This window comes from Amblyraja radiata, chromosome 45 (genome assembly GCF_010909765.2).
Source record: "Amblyraja radiata isolate CabotCenter1 chromosome 45, sAmbRad1.1.pri, whole genome shotgun sequence".
Taxonomy (NCBI): Eukaryota; Metazoa; Chordata; class Chondrichthyes; order Rajiformes; family Rajidae; genus Amblyraja; species Amblyraja radiata.
Genome location: NC_046000.1, coordinates 7,312,177 through 7,322,103, shown reverse-complemented (window position 1 = coordinate 7,322,103; position 9,927 = coordinate 7,312,177).

Here is a 9,927-nt window from a genome sequence, read left to right as displayed (position 1 = left end):
ATTTGAGTATAGGAGCAGGGAGGTTCTACTGCAGTTGTACAGGGTCTTGGTGAGACCACACCTGAAGTATTGCGTACAGTTTTGGTCTCCAAATCTGAGAAAGAACATTATTGCCATTACAGAGAAGGTTCACCAGACTGATTCCTGGGATGTCAGGACTTTCATATGAAGAAAGACTGGATAGACTCGGCTTGTACTCGCTAAAATTCAGGAGAATGAGGGGGGATCTTACAGAAACTTACAGGCTAGATGCAGGAAGATTGTTTCCGATGTTGGGGAAGTCCAGAACAAGGGGTCACAGCTTAAGGATAGAGATGAGAAAAACATTTTTCACACAGAATGGTGAATCTCTGGAACTCTCTGCCACAGAAGGTAGTTGAGGCCAGTTCATTGGCTATATTTAAGAGGGAGTTAGATGTGGCCCTTGTGGCTAAAGGTATCAGGGGGTATGGAGAGAAGGCTGGTTCAGGATACTGAGTTGATCAGCCATGATCATATTGAATGGCGGTGCTGGCTCGTAGGGCCGAATGGCCTACTCCTGCACCTATTTTCTATGTATCTATGTATCTATGTAACACAGTAACCCCACCTTCTCAATGAAATGTTATAGATACCAAGGGCTGGGAAGAACACACGGCTTTCAAGTAATCTTCTCCAAGGATTTTGAAGCAGCTGCTTTCTGCAGTCTGTGGATTTCTCTACAAGCGGTTTGATGGAATCATTTCTTGAATTGGAGGAAGCAAGGCTATAGAAACGATCAAAAATGCCAGGGGAAGAGGAGGAGAAATTAATTTTCACTCAGCAAACTATGACCTAGGTTACATTCCCTAAACAAGTGGTAAAAAAATACTCAATAATAATATATATTTTTTAAAACAATTCAAGGGCGCATGTCAAAGAGGAAAGGGGGGAGCATTAAGTCAGGGCTGCCAACATTGGGTGAGAGTTGAGAGTGAGAAATTGCGAGGGAGCGTAGCGACGGGGTGGGGGGGGGGGGGGGGGTTCCCCCTCCCACGGTATGGAGCTTTTGCATTTTTCAGCTTGAAATTGTGTAATCTGGTGCATACGGTATCGAGTCTTTTAACTTGCATTTGAATGCAACATTTATGCTTTAAATTGGATTAGGTATGAATAAGGTAGGGCTAAATTACATTCCTAATTACATTCCACAATAGAGCCAGGCTCTGATTAACAGGTGCAGCACATGAATGACTATATTCATGTATGGAAATCAGATTATATTCATGCTGTTATGCATATATATATATAGAGAGAAACTCAGAGAAACAAAGCAAAAGTCGGACTTCCATCACAGTTCTGCACAAATAAATCAATCAACCTTGTTCAAGAAGGAACCGCAGATGCTGGAGAATCAAAGGTAGACAAAATTGCTGGAGAAACTCAGTGGGTGCGGCAGCATCTATGGAGCGAAGGAAATAGGGAAACCCTTCTTCTAAGAAACCTTTCTTCAGACGGTTTCAACCTTACCCTTTGAATATAGAAACAAGACGAAAATAATGCCACATATTCAATCATATATGGTTCAATGAAATTAAGATATATATGTAAAAATATATATGGAAACAGGCCCTTCAGCCCATAAAGTCCACACCAACCAGCAATCTATCATACACCAATTCCATCCATCACGCCAGGGTCTATTTACAGAAGCCAATTAACCTACAAACCTGCACATCTTTCCGATATGGGAGAAACCGGAATATCCAGAGAAAATCCATGTGGTAGTATGCCGGCAGCAACTCTACCACTGCGCCACTGTGCCACCCCATTAAATTATTTTTTCTGTAATATATTTATTATGGTGTCACGTGAATAAAGATGAACACATGATTCTGATTTCTGCCCTTAGTTGGATAACACACATGTCCAGTCATTGTGTTTTATGGCTGGTTTTCAAACTCTTCAGGCTGAAGGTCTCGACTTGAATCATCACCCATTCTTTCTCTCCAGTGATGCTGCCTGTCCTGCTGAATTTTTCTAGTTGTTAGTGTCTATCTTCAGTTTAAAACAGCATCTGCAATTCCTTCCTATTTGTTAAGCGAAACATTATATAATCTTGTGATTTATTTATTTATTTATTTATTTATTTTTATTTATTTGTTTGTTTGTTCCGAACAAGTAAAGACATAAATAGGAATAAATAACAACAACAAAATCGAAATAGTCAAACAATTGGACATTCCAGGCAATATTTGCAAAGCAATGAAAAGCATAAAGCAAAATTTAAATGTCCAACACTTTTTCTTTACAAGCTCGAAAAGGAGTGAGAAGAAGAATAACTTATTTAATCTCACCCCTTCTCCCTAAACCCTTCTTCCATATTTAATAATTCATTAATTAATAATAATAATACCCCAGACAATTTTTAGAGATGCATACAGACATATATATACATACAACTGATATACACATACAAGTAATATGTATGAAGTAACCAAAAAACATAAATAAATAATAAATAAAATAATAAATAAACACCAACCCCTGTTTGTCAACCAACCCCTTCATCCCTGTACCTTGTGAAAAAAAGTTTTTTGTATGTCATTTTGAACTGGTTCATGTTTGGACATTGCTTTAACTCCACATTCAAACTGTTCCACAATCCTACTCCATAGACCAAAATACAAAACGTTTTTCTGGCCGTGCGGACTCTTTGTACCTTAAAATTAAATATTGTTCTTAAATTATAACCCCCCACTCGCTCATTGAATAATTTTTGTATATTTCCAGGTAAGTTTTTATTTTTGGCCCTAAACATTATCTGTGCTGTTTTAAATGCAACCAAATCGTCTAATTTTAATAATTTTGACTGTAAGAATAATTAGATTAGATTATTCCTTTAATAATCCTTTTCAGGAAATTACAGTGCCACGACAGCTTCAAGACAAACATAACACCACGCTTTCATACATAACAAGTTAAAATACGTTAAAATACAAGTTAAAATACAATTAATTTTAAAAAAGTGCAGTTATTTATGCTCATTATAAAGTCTTATAGCAGCTGGTAAACAGGACTTCCTGTATCTCTCCGTTTTGCACATTGGTGCAATCAGCCTCTGGCTGAAGATGCTGCTCTTGATCACCTTCAGGGCATGGAGTGGGTGAGTGGGGTTTGTCATTATGGAACCTAGTTTATTTAGAGTTCTGGCCTCTGCCACCTGCTGGACCGTTCGTTGCTCAGCCCCGACCACTGAGCCGGCCTTCCTGATTAGTTTGTCCAATCTGTTTTTATCCGCTATACGGGCGCCATCTCCCCAACAGGCCACAGCAAAGAACAGAGCACTGGCCACCACTGAATGGTAGACACTGCACAGTAGGGGTTGGCAGATATTAAAAGACCTCAGCCTCCTTAAAAAATACAGTCGGCTTTGTCCCCTCCTGTACACCGCCTCCATATGACACTTCCAGTTCAGCTCACTGTCAAGCTGCACCCCAAGGTACCTGTGATTAGCAACCACCTCCACCTCAGTGCCCTTAATGGTGATCGGCGTTGCTTGAGTCCTCCTCCTCCCCCTCCTAAAGTCCACCACTATCTCCTTTGTTTTTTTGGTGTTGAGATGGAGATTATTGTGTGCGCTCCACTCCACAAAGTTACTTATAATGTCTCTGTATTCCTCCTCATTGCCCCCTTTAATGAGGCCGACAACAGCTGTATCATCCGAAAACTTCTGCAAAAAGCAGCTGTTGGTGTTCCATTGGAGATCCGCTGTGTAGATGGTAAACAGGAACGGAGCCAGCACAGTTCCTTGTGGAGCCCCTGTGCTGCTCAAGATGGTGCCCGAGACACTGTTCTGTAGGCGCACGTGGATTAGTGTGACCCAGATACCTGACATTGTGAATAATACGTATTGCTCTTTTTTGCAGAATAGTTAATGAATGTAGCGAACTTTTATAGTTATTGCCCCAGACTTCTGCACAGTAATTTAAATAGGGTAAGATTAGTGAACAGTAGAGAATGCGGAGTGATTTGTGATCCAGAACCTGCTTAACTTTGTGTAATACAGAAATGCTTTTTGACAGTTTGGATTGTACATGTTTAATGTGTGATTTCCAGCTGATTCTATCATCCATTATAACCCCAAGACATTTATTTTCATGAACTCGTTCAATTTCAACCCCATTTATCTTTATATTTGCTTGTGTATTTGTTCTGCAATTACCAAATAACATTATTTTGGTTTTGCTCAAGTTTAATGATATTTTGTTCCTGCCAAACCATGTTTTCAGTTTGCCCATTTCTTTTGTTATTTTGTCCAGTAGTTGTTTTAAATTCTCCCCAGAACAAAAAATATTTGTGTCGTCTGCAAACAAGACCAGCCTCAAGGCATTGGACACATTACAAATGTCGTTTATATACATCAGTGGTTCTCAAATGGGGGTACGCGTACCCCTGGGGGTACGTGAAGGCACTCCAGGGGGTACGTGAGATTTTAAAATATATTTTAAATATATTTTTGCGCTGGTTAGGGGGTACTTGGCTGAAAAAATATTTCACAGGGGGTACATCACTGAAAAAAGGTTGAGAACCACTGATATACATGATGAATAGTTTTGGACCCAACACTGACCCCTGGGGGACACCACAAGCAATGTCCAAACATGTAGAACTGTAGCTGCCCAGCTTCACAAACTGTTGCCTGTTACTTAAATAGCTTTTTATCCAATCCAGTACTAGACCTCTGATGCCATACCTTTCTAATTTTTTTAATAAAATATCATGATTGATCGTATCAAATGCTTTCTTTATATCAATAAATATCCCAGCTGCATATAGTTTATTGTCAATAGCGTTTGTGATATCTTCAATTGATTCTATTATTGCAAGTGATGTTGATCTGTTTGATCTGAATCCATATTGACTTTCAGTGATTAGTTTATGCTTTTCTACAAATATGTCTAGTCTATTGTTGAACATTTTTTCTAGTATTTTGGAGAATTGAGGGAGTAAAGAAACAGGTCTGTAGTTTGTGAAATGATGCTTGTTCCCAGTTTTGTATATTGGTATGGCTTTTGCTATTTTCATTTTGATTGCAAAAGTACCGGTTTGGAAAGATAAATTACAGGTGAATGTTAGAGGTTTGGAAATCCCCTCAATGACCATCTTAACTAACGACATGTCAATGTCGTTGAAATCAGTAGACATTTTGTTTTTATATGTTTTAACAATGTCCAACAGTTCTTTTTCATCTACTGCCATAAGAAACATAGAGCAGGGATTTCTCTCCAATAAATTCTCAGGAGTTTCTCCAGATGTCCCTGGATCAGGGATTTGTTTAGCCAGGTCTGGTCCAACATTTACAAAAACATTATTAAAGCTATTAGCTACATCTTCCATATTATAATTTTCATTGTCCTTATCAATAAAATACTTCGGGTAGTTTGTTTTCCCCGGGCCATTTCTGATAATACTATTAAGTATACTCCATATTCTTTTTATGTCGTTTTTGTTATCATCTAATATTTTCTTATAATAATCTTTCTTGCTTGTTCTTATAATATAAGTTAACTTATTTTTGTAATTTTTATATTTATTTTCTGTATCTTTAGTTCTCTGTCTTATGAAATCTCTGTATAGTGCTTTTTTTTTTGCAGGCATTTTGTAATCCCTTTGTAATCCATGGACATTTAGTATTGATTGGTTTTCTGTTATATTCTTTGATTGGACAGTTTTTATCATATAGTGACTTAAACATAGTAATAAATGATTCATAAGCACTGTCAATGTCTCTTTTTTGGTATATTATGTCCCAGTTTTGTGCCAGTAAGTCCTTTTTTAGTGCATTGATAGCTTTCTCCGATCTCACTCGTCTATATGCTGTTAGTTTGTATGGTTTGTTGTTCCTGTAGATGTAATCATAAACTATGAAAACTGGCAAGTGGCCACTTATATCGTTAATTAATAATCCACTTACTGTTTTGTTTTCAATGTCATTGTTGAATATATTGTCAATGAGTGTAGCACAATGGGAAGTAATTCTACTGGGTCTGGTGATTTTGGGAAATAGACTCATACTGTACATTGTGTTGACAAAGTCTTCTGTAAGGTTGTGTTGGTTAGGATTTAGTAGGTCGATATTGAAATCTCCACATAAAAAAACTGATTTGCTACTTGTTATTGAAAACATACGCTCCATCCAGCCCCTGAAGATTTCAATACTTGCCCTATATATTCAGCTAATGATGACATTTTTATTTCTACCGTTGAATATTTCTATAGTTATGCATTCCTGCAGATTGTCAACCACAGTTGTCATATTATCTAATACCCTATAGTTCAAAGTTGTATCCACATATAATGCTACCCCTCCTCCACCCTTATTTTTTCTGTTAATGTAATTAAGGTCGTATCCATCCAGCTCGAAGTCGATTCCTTTTTCCTGATTGATCCATGTTTCAGATATTGCAATAACGTTGAATGGTTGTGAAAATTTGTGTAAATACTCTTTGATGTTATTGAAATTCGCATAGAGGCTCCTGCTGTTGAAGTGGATAATCGATAATTTGCCTTTTGATTTAATGTTCTGATTATACTGTTCATCAGTGTAGTAGCAGCAGATATTATTGTCGTTAGAGTTGGAGTAGAAATTATTGTCCGGGTCTATATCATGTTCCAAATCCTGTAGATTGTGATCGGTGTATTCAAATGGTTGTAGCTCCAGTTGTTTCTGCTCGTGATCAGCGTGAGAGCATGAGAATTTTAATTATAATTAATAATTTAATAATTAATTTCTTTATTTATATAGCACATTTTTAGTCAACTTGCATTGACCCCAAAGTGCTTCACATAATTACATCCACACACACAGGCAAAGGTGGGTGAAGTGTCTTGCCCAAGGACACACACAGGCAAAGGTGGGTGAAGTGTCTTGCCCAAGGACACAACGACAGTATGCACTCCAAGCGGGATTCGAACCAGCTACCTTCCGGTTGCCAGCCGAACACTTAGCCCATTGTGCCATCTGTCGTCCCATTTTGTGAAATGCGTGAGTCTCACGCTCAATGCGTGAGATTTGACAGCCCTGCTAATAATGCAAACATTTTATGCAAGTTCCAATTGTTTGGGCAAAAATCACTTATTACTGTTTTATAACAGTTCAGTTACTTTAAGACCATTTCAGAAATGATGGCACGGGCACGGTGTAGCGTGGATTGGCGGCGCTGGCGCTGCCGTGTGAGTTGAAGGGCAGGAGGGAGGGAGGGAGGGAAGAAAGGAGGGAGGGAGGGAGCGAGGCTGCAGCGGTGGCTGGCAAAGCAGCGCTCGCAGCCGGCAAACAGATGCGCTGACACCCGGCGGCTGCACATCCAACCAAGAGAGAAGAGACGCGACATCACTCACAGCTGTCAACTGACTCGCTTCCCCAGACCGCACAGATCGCTGTGGTGGCGCAAAGAGACAAACTGTGCAGCAAAGGTCGTATAGCTCCGCTATAGGATCTTTGCTGTGCAGGGACTGAAGACAGCGTGAGAATTCTGTCTTCAGCGTGAGAATTCTGTCTTCAGCGTGAGGGCGTGAGAATTGGTTGAAATGAGTGAATCTCACGCTCAAAGCGTGAGAGTTGGCAGCCCTGATTAAGTGGATAAATCGTTCAGTGCTACTGCAAGCAGAATTCTGTAATTCCACCCACATTGTGTACACATGGTTCTTCAGATTCTATCAAGTAACAGTGGGGGCAGAATTGTTGCCTTACAGCGCCTGAGAACCAGGTTCAATCCTGACTGTAGGTGCTGTTTGTGTGGAGTTTGCAACTTCTCCCTGTACTGCGTAGGTTTCCTCCGGGTATTCTGGTTTCCTCCTACATCCCAAAGACATGACGGTTGGTAGGCTATTTGGATTGGTTAAAATTGTAATTTGTCCCTAGTGTGTAGGATTGCGCTAGTGTACGGGATGATCGCTGGTCGGCGCAGACTCAGTAGGAAGAAGGGCCTGTTACCACGCTGTATCTCTAAAGTCTAAACAGGGCTCTCGCTTAACTTTTTTCCGCTGTTGCCAGCCAGGCAACCTTGGCAGCTTTTTAGGTTGCCAAATGACAGTTTAGGTGGTCATTTAAGATGGCTTGCATGACGCGTGCGATAATGTGCTCGGACGAAGTGCGTAGTTACCAGTTGCAATTATACTCAATGAAGCACTCACATATTATTTCTGCTTCAAATAAAGTCACAAACTAAACATTCACCAATCAAGACATGATATTTACCACAATGACATGCAGCAAAATTATAAGACAGTATCTCAACTCTTTTTACACATTGCTATTAATGCAATTTCTATTAGTTCTTTCCACTTCCAAACAAAAATGTGGATGGATTATTCAGCGTATGATCAACCTGTGTCAATAAATCATGGACCATGGTAACATATATGCGTACGTATAGTTGTGAATGTTGCTCATTAAATAACTACAGTACTGATACTCCATATTAAGATCATTGATTTGCCGTTTAAATGAATTCTGTAATAACGTGTCAACGGTAGCAGTAACAATCGAACACTGCGGTTTTAATGTTTCACGTGTTCACAATTTAATTAATCCATCTTGATGGATTAAAACAAATAATAACATTGGGAATTAAAACACATTTGATTGCATTCCGTTGTCAAACATAGTCAATGTTCGCTCTGAAGACATTTCCAGGACAATAGGGTCAGGGAGGGGGGTGTGTGTGAATCAGTGCGGGGTGGATAGGTGGCGGGGGGGGGGGGGGGGGGTTAGAAGGCAGTCGGTGCAGAATGGATGGATTGAGGCAGGTGAATTAGTACGTGTTGGTTGGAATAGGTAAAATTGTGAGGGGAGAGCACGGGGATGTCAGTGGTGTTGAATGGGGGGGTTCAGTACGGGATGGATGGGGGTAGACAAAAGTGCTGGAGAAACTCAGCGGGTGAGGCAGCATCTATGGAGCGAAGGAAATAGGCAATGTTTCGGGTCGAGACCCTTCTTCTGACTGTTCTCCCCATTCTTCTTGAATGGGAGGATCAGTACAGGATGGATGGGGGGGGAGTGGGAGATCAGCGCAGGATGAATGGGGGGGGGGGGGTCAGTACAGTGTGGATCGGAGGGTCTGTGCAGGATGAATGGGGATCACTACAGGATGAATGAGGGGAAGGTGCAGGGTAAATGGAGGGTGGGTCAGTACGGGATGAATGCGTGGATTAGTACAGGATGGATGGGGATTAGTACAGGATGTATGGAGGAGAAGTGCAGGATGGATGGGAAAGGGGTAAGTACAGGGTGAATTGGGGAACCAGTGTAGGATGGATGGGGGGGGGGGTGGCAGGAGAATTAATGCGAGGTGGATAGGGTGATCAGTGCAGGATGAATAGATTGGGGGGGGGGGTGGGGGAGATGGGGAGGGGAGCACAGGGGATGTCAGTGAGGACTGAATAGAGGCGGGAATGAGGATCAGTGCCGGATGTAGAGGAGGGGGTCCCAGGATAAAGGGGGGGTTGAGGGGGCGTACAAGAGAGAGAGAGAGAGAGAGAGAGAGAGAGAGAAGGGGGGCGCGAGGTAGGGGGGGGGGGAGGAAGGTCAGCGCTCCTCGGACAACATCGCCCTGCTGCTTTGGCCGTTGGGATTTCCTAGCCACCGCCAGTCAACAGCAAGGTGCGGGGCCGAGCGATGCAGCTCAAAGATCCTATAGCTATAGGATCTATGGTGCAGCTGCTTCAGAAGTTTCGGAGCGAATGACAGGTCCTGCACAGCGGCTCCATCTCCTCCTCCTCCCTGATAGCGGCCGCAGCTTGCAAACCCGCTAACGGCGCACTTTCAAACAAACACTCCCGCACGCCGAAGCCTCCCCCTCCCTCCCTCCTCCCGGCCTCAGCGTGCGGGAGTGTTTGTTTTGAAAGTGCGCCGTTAACAGGTTTGCAAGCAGCGGCCCTTATCAGGGCGGGCGGGGGGCGTGGGGA